This window comes from Sminthopsis crassicaudata, chromosome 4, assembly GCF_048593235.1.
Source record: "Sminthopsis crassicaudata isolate SCR6 chromosome 4, ASM4859323v1, whole genome shotgun sequence".
NCBI lineage: Eukaryota > Metazoa > Chordata > Mammalia > Dasyuromorphia > Dasyuridae > Sminthopsis > Sminthopsis crassicaudata.
In genome coordinates, this window is record NC_133620.1 from 13822846 (window position 1) to 13839827 (window position 16982).

General features: G+C 48.8%; 1 protein-coding gene across 4 annotated transcripts in view; it reads left to right on the plus strand.

Annotated features, from left to right (window-relative positions):
- Window positions 1-16982, plus strand: part of KANK4 (KN motif and ankyrin repeat domains 4) — a 110257-nt gene that overhangs the window by 43475 nt on the left and 49800 nt on the right. The window contains exon 1 of one of the 4 annotated variants that reach the window (XM_074265776.1): window positions 833-1159. The exons of 2 other annotated variants lie outside the window; for them this stretch is intronic. The gene's annotated coding sequence lies outside the window, so the exon portion shown is untranslated. Of the gene's footprint in view, window positions 1-832; window positions 1160-14793; window positions 14965-16982 lie in introns of those variants that run through there. One more of the 4 variants, XM_074265775.1, reaches the window with a different exon arrangement.

Consider the following 16982-nt stretch of genomic DNA (forward strand, 5'->3'; position numbering starts at 1 on the left):
ATATCTTTCTACCTTCAGTCTTTAGCACAGTGTTCGGACTATTCATTGCTTAATAATAATAATAGTAATAGTAATAATAATAATAATAATGTTTACATAGTGCTTATCACGTGCCAGGCACTGTGACAAGCACTTTACAAATATTCTCTCATTTGATCCAATTCTTGCTATTGAATGACTTTATCTGTGATCCTAATATGACCTGAATACTATGTGTGCTAGGAAGTTGTTAAGGACAATGCCTGGGTGAAGGGGCAGGTCAATTCCCCGAGTCTCCCCAGCTGTGGATCACAGTATCTGAAGGAGATTCGGGGCAGCCTTTGTTGACTCAGGTGCTGTTTGTGGATGGGGAATGAGATAAATTGGAGACAGAGGGAAGAGGAGGGAGGTCAGACAGCACACCGGCCTCTCAGCCTCCTTGTATCATCATTCTCCTCTCACAGGAAGAGATCCTAAGTTAGACCTCCAGCTGCCACTGACCGGTGGCTCCCGTTTATTCCAATAGGCAGTGGGAATAAAAAAACAGAAAGGAAATAGTCCCTGCCCTCAAAGAGCTTACATTCTATTGGGAAAATTGAACAAAGGGAACTACAAAGGAGTATAAAATAATTTCAAGAAGGAGAGGGCGCTAACCACTGGGAATCGAGAAAGATCTATTGCAGGAGGGAGCACCTGAGCTGTGTTTGGAAGCAAAGAAGCCAGGGATTCTTGGAAACGGAGGAGAGAAGGGAGGACATTCCAACATTTTTAAGATATGACCGCTCCACCCTCTTGCAAAGGCCTGTACTACCCCCAACGTTTCCCTATGTTGTCCAGGAGAACATCATCGGATCTTGCTGAAATCCAAACACTTTCTCTGCCTCTCAGTTCAGTAGCCATATCAGACAAGGCCCCTGGTGCTCTCTGCTCACCTTTCTAAATCCTTACAAATCATCCTTTGAAAACTTTGCTGCTGGAGATTGATACCCAGCTTAGCTCTCTGTAGTTTCTGGAAGTAACCTTTCCCCCCCTTTTGAAAACTGAGGTGATATTTGCCATCTCCCGACTCGGGCTGGCTCTTATCTTCTTCATCGTTCTTCAGCTTACCGCCGACCGCTCCATAATCATTTCGGCAGATGTAATGCATCTGGGTCTGGGGATTTAAGCTCTGTGAGAGAAGGTACGTGTTTGTTCTGTCTATCTTCTCCCCAATCTCAGGCTCGTGGCTGCCTTAGCTGTGTTTACCCAGATCTTTTCAATTTGGAGATCATTTTCTTTGATAGGAAAGATGAATCAAAATAGCAACTGAATAGCCTTGCCTTCCCTCCCGTCTCTGTTCAAATTATACGGTCTGCCCTGTGCAGCGAGCTCCTTTCTTCTCTTTTCACTGTTATTTTGGCCTGGGGAGCCATCAGAGGAAATTCAGGCATGATATGTGCCCACCAGCACGTGCTCCTTGTAAGGAAGGGTGCACACAGATTTCCGATATTTCCAACATCATTTGGTTTTCCTGAGTGGTACCTACATAGGCAAGGGAGGGAGGTAAGGGGGGTAGCCGGTAGGCAGCAGTCCTGATGAGGGCACCAGCTTTTTTCCCATCTATAAGCAGCACAGAAAAGCAGAGGAAGCTCCCAGAACAGAGCTGGTCTTTTTAAAACTGGAGCTTATGCTGTGGCTCTACAACCACTTATGTTGGATAAAAGAAAAGCCAGAGAGACAGGTGAGATGTTACCATGTGAGAGCATGTGGCTCTAAGCATTCTGGGGGTGCCCAGGAAATGTCCTGTCCTCTGGGTTGGGGTCAGCCTACGGAGCTGGTAGACAAAGCCGAGCCAAAATTCTGAGCAATGGTGATTGTAGGCAGCTGTTCCTTTGACAAACTGCTGCTTCCTATCTTGTTTTCTCAGAGGTGTCTGGGCCACAGGTCAAAGGATCTTAAAATCAATGGTTTCAGGACCTTGACAGGTGGTTTGCATTTGGACAAAAAGGGACCTAGATTCAGTATGTTACCACACAAGCTAATTCTGTCCCTTCCTTCCCTGTCTTAGTGAATGATAGAGCAAAGAAATTAGCTAAATACACAACCCCCCTGAATCCTGCTCTTCCATTCGTCCTTCTAATGGAACTGCTGACAGAATGTTAGCTCTGCAATAAACATTTCTGGAAAATGGATATCTATGTAGTATCACTCCTGCTACCAGATGAGATGGCGATTAAATACCTAAAGACTCCTAGGAAGTTTCAACGATTATTTGGAAAGTAATTGTTTTATTGATGAAATCATTTTCAGTTAATTAGAAAGCAGCTTGATTTTTAAAAAGTTATTTCTTTGGAAAAAAAAAATTGATCCTGTTTGTATACCTATTAAGTTATTCCCAAATGTTGTTTTAGTAATTATCTGATGTTTAATGAAACGCCTGATGATGGAATTTAATTTTTTGGGGTGGTATCCTAGAGTTTAACAATCTAAAGGAGAGAATTAGACTCCTTTTCGTGGTAAGTCTTGGTACATGGCTCCTAATCTCCCTCTAAGGCCCTCCTGATAACTCGGGGCCAGACATTCTTCTCACTTGAACTGTAAAAGAGTCATTTAAAAGCAAGTCACTAATGTGAATTTGAACATCTTCATGGTTCGGTGTTCTTTATAGCTGGCTCTTTAGAAACCAGTTTTCCTCGTATAATTCAATTAATCAATCAATAAGCATTTATTAAGGGCCTACTGAGGACCGGGCACTACCCAATACATTCAAAATGAGAACAAGATTGTTCTGGGAAGCTGATGGGGAGAAGGAAAGGCTTTATGTAGGAAATGGCTTTTAAATAGGGATGCAGACGTGAGAATAGAGAACATCTATGGATAGTGCCTGGAGATGGGGCACCTGTGTGTACAGAATACCGAGGAGGCTAGTATGGAAGCAACACAGAACATAGAAAGGGGAGGAATATGTGAGATAATGGAAGGGTAGGAAGGAGCCAGGTTGAGGGAGATTTAAAAGTTAATTAGAGGTGTTCATATTGGATTCTAAAAGTAATAGGGCATGTGTAGAATTTACTGAGTTGGGGGAGGGACGTGGTCAGGTCTGCACCATTAGGAAAATTACATTTAGTAAACTCCTTTAAATTACCTAATTTACTCTTAGGTGATACTTAATGGTATTACCTAATATTAAATGAATATTTACCAAAAATGAATGTTAACTTATTGAAATTATTATTTATCTATTAAAATAAAAAATTACCTAATAGGGGTGGGAGCCAGATTTTTGAGGGCCCTAAATGCAGGCTGAAGATTTTGTATTTTATCCGAGGGGCAGTAGGGAGCCATCGAAAGTACTTGAGTGGAGTGGGTGATATGGTAAGCTCTTTTTTATAAGAATATCCATTTGAAATTTGTACCTATGAGGATAGGCTGGAGAATGGAGAGACATAAAATGGGGACACCATTTAGGAGGCTTTTGCAATAATCTGGGTAAGATTATTGCAATTAGTCGGGATTCGGAATGACGGTGGAGGAAAGAAGAGAAGGGGTGGATGCTCTGAGGGATATTGGAGTGGAATGAAGAAGACTGGACAACTGAGCAGTGGGTGGAAGTTAGAGAGAGAGATAAGCTGTGCTAAGTGGGGGGGGGGGGGAGGGTACAAAGAAAATGCAAAAAAGCCTACAGGGGGAGAAAACAAGTATATACCAGGAATATACTGAGGAGGTATAAGTGACTTTGGAGGGGAGAGTGTCAGCAGTTGGCAGACTGGGAAACACTTTCAAAAGAAGCTGAATCTTGGAGGAAGCCAGGGATTCTGGGACATGAAGGGGAGGAGGAACAGCATCCCAGGCATGAAAGCTAGGACAAAGACAGGGAGGGGGGAGATGGAGAGCCCCAGAAGTCCAGGATGGCTGAGCCCTGGAATCCATGGAGGGGAGAGAAGTAAGAACAATGTGGAGAGAGAGGAGGCCAGGTGGTGAAGAACTTTAGATGATGGCAGAGCCTGTAATTGGAGCCTTGTTGTTGTTGTTGCTGCGGCATTTCCCCCAGTCAGTAGTTTTCCTAGTTTCTCTTTCTTTACTTTGCTGCTATTCCTATTTTCCCACAAACCTCAGTCTCTGTCCTCCCTGCTTCTCATGACACAGTAATATTCCACTGCATTGATGGGCCCCATGCTGTTTAGCCGTTCCCCAATCAATGGACATCTGTCTTGTTTGCAGCTAAAAGAAGAGCTGCTCTAATGTCCCGGTGACTCTGGGAGCTTCCTGTTATGCTCTCCTTGGGGTCCCTCATGGCAGGGAGCTCTGGCAGGTGGGGGGGGAATGGGCTCTGGCAGGTGGGGGGGGTCTTGCATGTAGGGAGAGTAGGTTCAATCATTTCCTTCTCCCAGTTCCAACGAGTTTGCAGATCCTCATTGACAGTCCGCCCATAGTGCCAGCTTCCTCCGGGGTTGGCTCCTTGGAAAATTTGCAGAATTCCCAGCCCACAGTCGGCAAACTTTAGAATGGGAAGTATTTTGATAACTGGGTTCCAGTATAATTGACTTGCCTTGTAATCCCATGGATTTTGTGCTAGGCATTTCAGAACCTTCTCAGAAGAGGCCGGGACCCAAGAAGGCCTGAGAGCCTCCTTTTAAAGGGAGCTTCAGATGGGGAGCGGGGAATTGTGGTCACTTTCCTCCCAAGTGCTTGGAGGCAGTGCGGGCAGTGAGTGGTGAGGGGAAGACTTGAATGTGAATCTTCCAGTGGAGGGCCCAGATGGCCAAGGGACTTCAGGAGGTCGTTAGTCCCTCTGTGCCTCAGTAGTTGAATAAAAGAGCTGATCGGGTAAAATCCAAGTCCCCTCCAGCTTGGCATTCTGCTCCCTCGGGGAAACTCCCCAGAATATTTCAGCTTCCTTTGAGACCATCCCCCACGTGTCTCAGTGCCCCAAAACAGCAAAAGGAGAAAGCCGACTGCTCTTCTTCCTGGCAGGTGAATACCCAGAGATACCTAGGGCCGGGCTATCTCCTCTTTGTCTGTGCACCAGCTCCTTGAGTGTGTGTGTGAGTGCACATGTGAGTGCATATGTGTGTGTGTGTGTGTGTGCATGTGTGTGTGCATGCAAGCCCATTGTGACTTGGGGGAGGTCTTATCCCAGGAGGCGAAGACTTGTGGTAGAAGCCAGAGAATGAACAGAGCATCCCAAGGGCAGTGCAGGCGCTCTGGAGAGCTTGGTGGACCTCCCAGACCGAGGCCAGCCGTGGTCCTAGCTGCCTGGTCCCATTGACCTTTGTCTTGCCACCGTGGCTCGGGGGGAACCTGCTGGCTCTGTACTGTTCTGTCCCCCCCCCCCCCTTAATCCGACCCGTGTGTGAGTCAGTGTCTCACCTGCGGCATCCTTGGTCCCCATGAAGGACGGGCAGCCTTCTCCGTGTCTCGGCCCCACACTGATGCCAGGCACTAGCAAGAAGTGAGGGTGATGGTGACCGGCTTGTGCGGAGCCCCTGAGTGCCTGGGACTGAAGCTTCCCTCCTCCAGTAGTTGTGGCCTCCGACGGGAGAGCAGCGGGACCCTCGGATTCTGCAGGGCCAGCACTGCTCACCTCCCAGGTGTGGCCCTCACACTGTCTTCTGCCTTCTTCTCTGTGCCAGAGAAACTTCCCTGCTCCTGTAAATACAGGGAGACGTGGGTACAGGGCTGCAGTTCTTAACCAGGACTATATTAACCTCGGCTGGGTCTGTGAACTTGCATAGAAAAAGAATATTTCAGAGGACCTGAGTTCAAATCTGGTCTCAGATACTTAACACTTCCTAGTTGTGTGATCCTGGGCAAGTCACTTAACCCCAGCCTCAAAAAAAAAAAAAAAAAGAAAGAAAAAAAAAGAAAAAGAATATTTCTTATTTTTAAAAAATAATTATACTTTATTTCATTTTTATTGAAGCTTTTTTCCAAAACATTTGCATAGATAATTTTCAACATTCACCCTCGCAAAACCTTTATTCCACATTTTTCCTCCCTCCCATCTCCCGTACGCCTCCCCAGCTGACATATACTTTAATGTTCCTTTTTAAAATTTCTAGTTCCAATTTTTCCCCTCCCTTTCCAGCTTCCCCAGCCATTGAGAAGGTGCGCAATATGACATCAGTTATACATTTGAAGGAATGGAAACCGTATCACACCTTTATTTTCACTAATGTTTGGTTGCCTTTGGAAGTTTACACATTTATTTGATGTATTTTTAAAAAGCTCTGAGAAGGGAGCCAGAGGCTTTACCAGCCTGACAGAGGGGCCTTCTGGGTACAAAAGGGCACACATACGAAAGATTGAAAACCCTTGATAGAGTAGAAATCATTTTAGAGAGCCTTAGGAGAACATGGGTTTAAATCTGATCTTTGACACTAGTTATATCACTTAACCGATCCTGCCTTAGTTTCCTCATCTGTAAGAATGGGATAATAATCACAGGATGATTGTGAAGATGCAGCGAGATATGGATGTAAAGAACTTTCAAATCTTGCTGTGCTATATAAATGGCAGCTATTTTTATTGTCTCTAATTCTCAGCAAATTAACGCCGTTGAAAACGACTTCCTCAATAAATGCAGAGGACGCAGGATATTGGAGCCAGAAAGGATGTTTTAGAGACTTTCATCCAGACCCGTCCTCTTATGGAGGAGAAAAGTGGGACCGAGGGGGCCGACGTGCTGACGCTGCAGAGCCGCCCCAGAGGTCGTGGTCCCCGAGAGGAGCACTTTGTTCCTGAAGCTCCCCGGTCCCCGGCGGCGCCGCTGGCCCGGCTCCTATTTCTACACCCATATTTTATCCTCTGATGTTTTTGCAGCTTTTCCTTCTCTGGCCTTGAGTAGGGCCGCAGAGATAAGAATAGCTTCAATATTAATATTTACTCTTACATTAGAGTCTTTGTGGTATCATGGAAAAAACCTTCAGGTTTGGGGCTCAGACCTGACGCTCATGGGCCTGCTGAGGTCAGCAAGGGGGGTGACTGTCTGTGCCCCAGTGGGGCATTCGGGCATCCCGTCCCTGCCCCCAGGGGCGTTCTCTTTACAGAAGGTTATATTTGGAGTACAAGGGCTGCTTCGGAGTCACTCTCGCCTTTGATTTATTAAATGCCTACTTTGTGCCAGTCACTGTTTGGAGTGCCGAGAAGGCCCCCAGCATCCCTTGCCCTCCACAAGCTGGCAGCCTGATGAGGAGGCACTGTGTGCGGCAATGTTCATTGCAGCAAGGGGGAGCCCAGAGGGGCTTTTGGTGGACAGTGGGATTTTAGCTGGGACATTTGGCAGTGAAATGACCCATGTCCCAGGTGGCTCCCCAAACTCTTGTCCTAAACGGGACAACTGCTGGTAGAGGAAGTTCCCAAATGCAATCAGTTGTGTGGTCTGGGGAAAACAAGACAGAGGAAGGTAGGAGGGAGGTTGGCAATCATTAAAATGCTGGATCTGAAAAAAGGAAGACACGTGTTCAAATTCTGCCATGGATCCTTATTAGCTGCGTGACTCTGGGCCCATCATCTGTGAAATGGGGCTAATAATAGTACTTTCCTCCCAAGGATAAAGGAGATACTTTATAAAGTGCTTAGTAAACCTTAAAAGTGCCATTTAAATACTAGTTATTATTATCAAAGACCTTTCTTGCCTCTGACATTCTGTGGTGTTCCAGGGCCCTTCCCGCCTCTTCCCCCCCTCCCCCCCACCTCCCAAGCTCTGAAATCTTCCCGGGCCCCTCCCAGTGTGGATGGTTTGGGTCCCAAGGACTGCCCAGCTGTGGCGTTCTATGTTCTCAGGTCTCCTCCGGGCCTGCCCTTCTCTGGGCCTCGGCCCCCCTGGCTGGGACGTGCTGTGGTTCTCTCAGTAAGTCCCCTCTGCCTACGTGGGCCCACGTTTGATTGGCTGTTAATCCATGGCTTCCTTGGGGAAGATGGGGCTATTTCTGAACTAACAGAGTTCCAAGTTAATAGGTTGCTTGTGCCCCCCTAGACTCCCCCCTACATGCAGGTGGCCCCCTCCATGCCCGAGAAATTAACTTTCCAGCTGCAAAATCTCTGGCTGCCATTCATTTTTAGAAGCACGAAATGCTCTGCGCCCCCCGCCTCGGTGGACTGAAGGCTCGCTCTCCCGCGCTCCTTCCCAGCTGCCTTCACCTCCCGGATAGAGGGCCACGCTATTAAATGGAATTTTCCCCCAACTTGACAGGTTTTAGATAAATATTATTGCAAAGCTTTCAGTGTAAATGCTGGGCTGTCCGTGGCTGATAGCTGTTGGGCTTTAAAAGGGGGGGAGGGGACTTGTTCTAAACACTTTCAAAGCAGAAGACAGTTCTCTATCTGGCGGAGAGAGGCCGGCCTGGGGGAAGGCTTCAGAGCCTTCAATCTGTCCGTCAATAGCCATGAAGCACCTACTATGCGCTCGGCACAGTCCTGTGTGCTGGGGATCCGGGCCCTGCTGTCCTGGAGAACTGTGTCCTTCCCCAAAGAGCCAGAGGCTAATATGGACAACATACACACAAGATGTGTGTGTGTGTGTGTGTGTGTGTGTGTGTGTGTGTGTGTGTGCGCGCGTATTTGTGTGTGACTATGTCTGTTATCTGTATATATAATTAATTTGTATGTGTGTATATATATATATATTTGTGTATGTTATTGTGTATACACACACACACACACCAACCATAGAATTCAAGGGTAATGGGGAAAGGGCTTCCTGTCAAAGATGCCGTTTGAGCAGCGGGGGGCAGAGAGTGAAGCATTCTAGGCGGGCACAGCTTGGGCAGACGCCCAGAGCCGGACTTCCCTTCGTGAGGGTCCCCGAGGGGCCAGAGGGATCCTCGGAGGTATTTTTCACAGAAGCCAAATGTCACAACGTGACCATCTCCCACTATTCCTTCTTGGCCCGATTCGCTTATTTCCTTGGGAGGAGACTGGATGAGTTAGTGAATTGGAAAGGTGTTGTGTTTAGAGCTGGGGATCTGGGTTCAAATCTTGGCTTAATATTTCCCAATTTCTGTCTGCTCATCTATAAAATGGGAGAGCTGGATTGAAGTTTTCCCCTTCTGTTGGATTGTGGAAGTCAGGAGACGGAGGATTCTGGGCAAGGTGGAAGGAAGGGGAAGGGGGGGACTTTCTTATAAGCACCTGAGCCCCCCTCGAACACTTCCCCCGCCTCCTGTTGCTTATCCCAGGTGTGTCCTTGACCCCAGTACATTTGCTCATGGAGCCGTCATCCCCAGAATGATTCCTCATGGAAGGCGACACCTGACAGACTTGCGGAACGCCTTCCCCTCCTCCCTCAGAGCTTCAGTAGAATTCAGACGGAAACAGCCAGCAAGATAAGGAACATTCCCAGAGAGTTTGCATTTGTTGATTTGTTTCAGGCCTGCTCAGATTTGGTGGAGCCCACCCAGCTTCCCCAAGCAGTCTCGAAGACCTCCTGGGAGGCTGACCTTGACCTTGACCTTTCCCTCTCCCTCCGCAGAAGCCCTGGGGATTCAAGAACAGAGAAAGCAGCCCGTTGGGAGGTTCCCCCTTTCTCTCTCGCGTCTCCTTTGGGTGGGCTGCTGGTCTTTCTCGCCCCTTACGTGATACGTGGCCCCACGTGGTCCCTGTTACGGACCAGGCACTTGGGGCTAAGTGCTGGGGGCACAGACAGGGAAGAACTAGAGAGAAGCAGCAAGTAGACTGAGACCTACACTGAAAAAAGCCTAAGCTAAATGCAGAGTGATGGTGATCTTGGTGGTAATGGGACTGCTTGCAACCCCAGGAAGGCGTTTCAGAACAAACTTTGCTAAGAGTTGATGTTTGGGCTGAGCCTTGAAGAACACTGGTGTTTCTGAGCAATAGAAGTGGGGAGGGAAGGCATTCTAGCTATGTCAGATGTGGAACGTGGGATGTCACATCTTGAAGGGACCTTAGAACATGGGATGTTAGATGTTGAAGGGACTTAGAACATGGGATGTTAGATGTTGAAGGGACTTAGAACATGGGATGTTAGATGTTGAAGGGACTTAGAACATGGAATGTTAGATTTGAAGGATCCTTAAAACCCTGGGATGTCAGATCTAGAAGGGACATTAGAATGTCAGATGTCAGAAACTGAAGGGGCTTTAAGACATGGGATGTCATGTCTGGAAGAGAGTGTAGGACACTTATCAGAGAGAGGAGTTTCCTTAGGACACAAAATATTAGAGCTCAGCTAGCCCTTAGAACACTGAATGTCAGAACCTTTCAAAAACGCTCCTCCACACCTGAAACACTCTTCCTTCTCACCTCTCCCTCTAATTCTTCCTCGTTTTCTTCAAGGCTCAGTTCAGTTTTCTCCTCCTACCAAAGGTCTTTCAGAGTCACCCAGGTTCCTGTCCCCAAAAACCACAATTATTACTTCCTATTTCTTCAACTGTGCCCGTGCTGCTTCCCCTCAGCTGAATGCACTCTCCTTGAAGGTTCCTTTTTTGTATTTTCATCTAAGAGAATCCTCAGCATACTGTAGGTCAGGGGGTTCTCAAACTATGGCTCACGGGCCAGATGTGGCCCACTGAGGACGTTTATGCGGCCCTCTGGGTAATGGCAAATGGGCTGAGGGGCAGAGACAGAGGGTGAGCTTTTGTTTTTACTATAATCCGGCCTCCCACAGTCTGAGGGACAGTGAACTGGCCCCTATTTAAAAAGTTTGAGGACCACTGCGAGGTACTCAATAAGTGCTTGTTGAATTGTTGAATAAAAGAACGAAATCAGAATTTGATCTAGAAAGTCCTTTAGTCTGGCTCCCTCATTTCAGCTGCACAAGAACTTGCCCAAGACCCCAAAGGTAGTAAGTAAGCAGAAAAGCTAAGATGGCGGATGGGAAGGCCAGTTCTGCTGGAATAGAAAGCACCCTCCAGAAAGAAGGATGGGATGGATCTGCAAGGATATGAGTGATCAGAAAGCTTGAATGTTTTGCTAGAGAGTCTGGACTTTCTTTTCCCTTTGGACTCTACTTACCCCACACTTAAATGGCTAAGAATTCCTTTCCCTTTCCAAACTTACTGCTCAGGACTCTGCTCTTCACACTCTCCATTCCAGCCAAACTGGTTTATTTGCTGTCCCACCAGATCTTGAAGTTTCTCTTCAAGATCTGATATCTCATGTTCTCTCTCTCTTTTTTAAATAATAGCTTTTAATTTTCAAAATATATGAAAGATAGTTTTTAACATTTACCCTTACAAAACTTTGTGTTCCATATTTTTCTCCTTTTCTTCACTCTGCCTCCTCCCCTAGACAGCAAGAAATCCAGTACATGTTAAACATATGCAATCCTTCACACATTTTCACAATTATGCTGTACAAAGTGAAAATACCATGTTGTGATCCACACTCAGTCCCCACAGTCCCCTCTCCGGGGGCAGACGGCTCTCTACATCACAAGACCGTTGGAACTGGTCTGAATCACGTCCTTGTTGAAAATGGCCACGTCCATCAGAATACATCCTCATACAGTATTGTTGTTGAAGTTCTATAATGATCTCCTGGTTCTGCTCGTTTCACTCAGCATCAGTCCCTGTAAGTCTCTCCAGGCCTCTCTGAAATCCTCCTGCTGATCCTTTCTTACAGAACAATAATATTCTATAACATTCATATACCACAATTTATTCAGCCATTCTCCCATTGATGGGCATCCACGTAGTTTCCAGTTTCTGGCCACCACAAACATTCTTGGATATACGAGTCCCTTTCCCTTCTTTAAGATCTCTTTGGGATATAAGCCCAGTAGAAACACTGCTGGGTCAAAGGGCATGCACAGTGTGATAACTCTTTGGGCATAGTTCCAAATTGCTCTCCAGAATGTTTGGATCAGTCCACAGCTCCACCAACAATGTATTAGTGACATCCCATGTTCTAAAGGCCCTTCAAGATGTAACATTCTGTTTTTCCCAGCTCTAGGATTTTCTGACTTCTGTTGCTCCAGAAACATATTGTGCACAAATGTCTTGTGAAAAATGAATTGGTTTTTTTTTCTTTTTTCCTGTTCTTAGCTCTCATGAACTGCTTTCCCCCTTTTTCTGTCTCTCCCTATGTGTTTGTGTCTCTGTCTCTCTTTGTCTATCTCTCTCTTTCTTTCTTACTCTCTTTGTCTTTTTCTGTCTGTCTTTCTGTGGGCCTATCTCTGTTTCTGTCTCTCTCACACACAAGCTTCAGGGCCACAGTATGAGACACTCTGTCCATGATGTGACTGTGTGTCTCAGAAGAGCAACAGGGGTACTTGAAGAAAATCTGTTGAGTGTCCTGGGCCCCTGATCAGAGGGGCCTTGTGCCAGGCACAGATGGGCTCCTTGGAAGCTCTCCACCTTTTGCTTCCAGCGAGAATGAGGCACTGGGAGAATGAGCCCAGCTGGGCCCCAGGACGAGGTTTCAGGTCTGCAGCAAACTGACCATGAACATTACTTCTCCTCTGGGGGTCTCAGTTTCCTTATCTATTAAAAAAGAAAAAAAGAATTGGACTTGATGGTCCTTGAGTTTCCCACTGAATTATGATTTTTAGTATTCTGTTAGAAAACAAAGGGAGTCTAGACACACACACACACACACACACACACACACACACACACACACATACACACCACTGGATAGGCTGTTTAGAGAGAGAAAAGACTAGTCCGAGGAAGGTGAGTGTTTTCTTTCAAAGATGGCCTTGTTTATTGCTGCTGACAGCTCAATTTATGAATGGAGAATTCCTCCTCTTTCCAGCTGCACAGGATTGCTGATAGTGAAGGGAATGGATGTGCTTTTTTCGAGCATTTCTGGGAGTTTTGGTGATTTCTTTCTTGAAGAGAGACAGAGAGAAATTGAGAGAGAAAAGAAGAAGAAGGAGGAGGGAGGGAGGGAGATTAAGAGAGAAAGAGACAAGACACAGAAAAAGAGACAAGAGAGCGAGGGAGGAAGGGAAATTAAGAGAGAAAGGTGGGGAGACAGAGAGACAGAGAGAGATTTAGTAACTGAAGACTGCGCTAAGACTCTTGGATCATTCTCTATTGTGAACTTTAGTTTCTTGGTCTGTGAATTGAGCGGGACAGAGCAGATCATCCTTGAGATCCCATCAGGGAAGAAATGGGAAGGAGAAGGAAGGACAGAAAGGGAAAAAAGGCTGAAGATAGAGAGTGAAAGGGAGAGGGTAAAGGAGAGACCAAGCCCTTAGATTTCTCACCTACAATGAAAAGGTGGTAGTTCTCACTGGGTCTTCCCTGGTGGGAGGTTTTCCCTCTGCACCGCCATAATCCACTCTGTAGCTAAGATCCCTATTTGGAAGATGTTGGAAATCATGAAATCTACCTCAAAGGGTTTTTTGGTTTTCCTAGAGATCCTGGTCTTAGAAACAAGAGTCCTGCAAAGGTGTTGAGTGGGACAGATATCAGTGGCCTTTACTTACCCACCCTGGGGTTCTCCCCTCTGGGGCATGTCAGACTCCCAGTTGACCATGACTTGGATTTGGATTAGAGAAGACTGCCAAGAAACCTGATCTTTGGGAAGAACATCCTGATGGCTAATGGCCGAGAACATCAGATCCATTTTTATTTTTAGTTTTTGATTTTATTTTTATTGATGTTTTGGGGGGATCACATCATCTCCCTTTTCCTCCCAAATTCCTCCCTTCTCTTCTGTCTAGTGAGCTGTAAATAAAGACTATAAAAAGGGGTGAGGGGGATAGAGCAATTCAAAAAAACTTACTTGATATAGTAGGTGGTAAATAAGTGCTATCTTGATTATTGAATAAATGAGGGCAGGTATGGATTTATTCTGTCTTTATATCCCCAGAACTTAATACAGTGCTCGGCATGTAGTAGTTGTTTGATAAATGCTTAGGTACATAGTAGATCCTTAATAAATGCTGGCTTGTTTGGCATAATAGGCATATAATAAATGCTTTCTTGCTTACTAAATAAATGAGGGCAAGCACGGATTTCTTTTTCTCTTTGTATTCCTAGCACTTAACACAGTGCTTGACATAAAGTAGTTCCCCAATCAATGGCTGATTTAGGATTAGGTGTATACTAGGTGCTTAATAAATGCTGGCTTGTTTGACAAAGTAGGTACTTAATAAATGCTGGCTCGTTTGACAAAGAAGGTACTTAATAAATGCTGGCTCGTTTGACAAAGTAGGTATTTAATAAATGCTGGCTCGTTTGACAAAGTAGGTATTTAATAAATGCTGGCTCGTTTGACAAAGTAGGTACTTAATAAATGCTGGCTCGTTTGACAAAGTAGGTACTTAATAAATGCTGGCTTGTTTGACAAAGTAGGTATTTAATAAATGCTGGCTTGTTTAACAAAGTAGGTACTTAATAAATGCTGGCTCGTTTGACAAAGTAGGTACTTAATAAATGCTGGCTTGTTTGACAAAGTAGGTGCTTAATAAATGCTGGCTCGAGTATTGAATGGACTTATTTTTGTCTCGGCATCCCCCAGGACCTAACACAGTGTCTGGCACTTGGTAAATGTTGCATCGCAATTTCTGTACGTTTTGGGGATTGGCTGTTGAGGCAATGGGGTGACCTACTCAGGGTCCCGCGGCCTGGAAGTGTCTGAGGCCGGATTCGAACTCGGGTCCTCCTGACTTCACTGCGCCCCCTGGCTGCCCCCGCTCTGACATGCGGGGTGTCGGGGATGTCTGGCCGCTCGTCCTCCGCCGCGGGGACGGGCGGGTGCGGGAGAGGAGGGTCCCGGGCTCCGGGGGAGGGCCTGACGGAGCCGCTGCCCAGTCCTGGCCCCCGCGGCTCGCTCCCTCCCCCTGTGGTGTCTGAGCCCGGCCCGGGCCGCGAGTCTCCGGCGGCGGCGGGGCCCCGGGGCCCTGAGGCTTGGCTGCCCCGCCCCCTCCCGTTCCCGGCTCGGCCCCCGCCCCCTCCAGCCGGCTGAGGCGCACTCGGGAGCTGTCCCCGGGCCGGACGGATGGCTGAGCCGCTCTCCGCTCGCCGCGGGCTCCTTCGCGTTTCCCGGCGTGCGGGACCCGCCCGTGGCCTGCGGCTCTGGGGGCGGCGGCAGGTACAGCCCCCCGAATTCGGGGGCCATGTTCCGGGCTTGGGATCGGGCTCCGGGAGCGCGGCGGGGGCGTCCTGCCGGCTGGGACAGGCCGGCGGCCGGCTCCCCGAGGCCCCCCGGCTGGGGGGGGGGGGGGCAGAACTTTCTTAAAAAGACTCCGGAGTTGCGGGAGTGAAAGTTGGGCGCCAATCCGCCTCCCGGGAGGGAGGGGTTCCTTAAGGAGCGCGGCGTTTGTCCTGGGAGAAGGGGGGCGGGAGCTGCCCCCGCTTACTTCTCAGGGACCGCTTGTAGGGAAGCCCCGCTGGGATGAGTAGCCAAGGGTGGGGCACGGCTCCCGGCCGAATCCCGCACCCCTCCGGGGGATCGGGCGGATCCTGTCAGGTCCCGGGATCCTGGAATCTCGCCTCTTCTGGGGCTCAGAAAACCGAGGCGATCACAGCAGATGAAGAGAGAAGGAGAGCACTTATTAAAGGCTTGCTGTGTGCCGGCAGTGAGGCGCGTTATCGGGGCGCGCGCCCCCTGATAGGATATAGTCGTAGCGGGGAGCTGGCCGAGGAGAGGGGGAGGCGCCGGGGGTCCCCTCAGCTTCAGCCCGAGATCTGATGGTTGTTGGCCCGGGGCCTAGGAGCGCGGCCCTCTCCGCACTCGCTGCCGGGGGGAACCTGGTTATTGGCTTGGAACTTCTCCCAGCTCCCCCAAGCCTTGATCCTGGTGCTTCCCCGCCCCAAGGTGGCGAGGGGGGGACCTCGAGTCATGGAGCTTCCCGGGAAGGGAGCGAGCTTGTGTGGGCTCCTGCCGTGTCTCAGCACCCTGACGGGTGTCACCTCACCGGCCGGTGCATTCCTCTTTGATCTCCTTTGTTGGGTGGCCGCAGAAAGGACGCCCTCTGTGCCCGCCCCGACGCCCAGGGCAGCTGGCGTGGGGAGCCCGGAGGGCGGCGGGCGAGGCTGCCTCCTGGGAGGGCCTTGCTCCTGCGACCGGCCCAGAGAAGGTGAGGAGGTGACTTCTGCTGCTTCCCTGACCCCGAGCCTCCTTTTTCCTGCCCAAGTGTTTGCTCCAGCTGCTGCTGCAATGCAGAAGAAAGGAGAGGCGCTTGTGGAAAGTGTCCGCCGGACTTCATGAGATTTGTGTTCGTGTGGCATTTATTGGGGATGAATTATCTCCCGCCTTGCCGGCCACAGGGAGCGGGCATCCTGCTGGACAAATGTTTGGGGCCCTCGTGCTTTCAGCACCACAGGTGGGGGCGTGGGCCCGTCACCCAGTTCTCCCTGCGCTTGGGTCCTTGGGGAGAAGGAGGGAGGTGGGGGGATGGGGACCTGCCAGTGGAAAATGAGAAATGGGTTTGCTCTGGGCCCAATGGGGGGGGGGCGTCTCAGGGGCTCGGGCTCTGCAGGAAGCAGCCAAAGGGAATTAAAGCGCTCCAGCCTTGGTGCAGTACCTGCCCCGTTTGGCTTTGTGATGTGGGCAGCTCCGGGGCCAGGAGGCTGCGTCCTGAGCCAGCCTTTCTTTCAAAGAAAAGCCGAGGCGCTGTTTGTTTTGGCAGGCTGCCTCCTCCCAACAAATAAGGGATTTTTAATAATTGCCCAATAAAGGAGAAAGCATGGAGAGAAAGAAATTGCTGGGGGGGAGGGGCAGGGGACCAGAAATTGTGGGGGAGAGGTGGTCGGGAGGGGCTTATATGTACAAAGACACGCATGTATGTAAACATATGTACACACACCCCCAGGACTTGTAGTGAGACTATTTTAGGAAATGGAGACAGTTGGGGGGGACCTCCTTACTGGAGAGCGGGCTCACGGCCCCCAGGGGCCATCTCTGGGATGCTTGCGGAACCTTGAGACTCTCCCTTGCTGCTGTCCAGCGACTGCTGAGGACCCGGGGCTGCCGGGGGTCTCAGTCCGGCACAAATGATGGCAACCGGGCTAATGGCCAATGCTCATTTCCACGCGTGTATTGTGAGTGCACTAGAAGCCTGAGCTGATCCTGCTGTTAGGGGTTGGGGGGGGGGAGTTTGAGGAAGC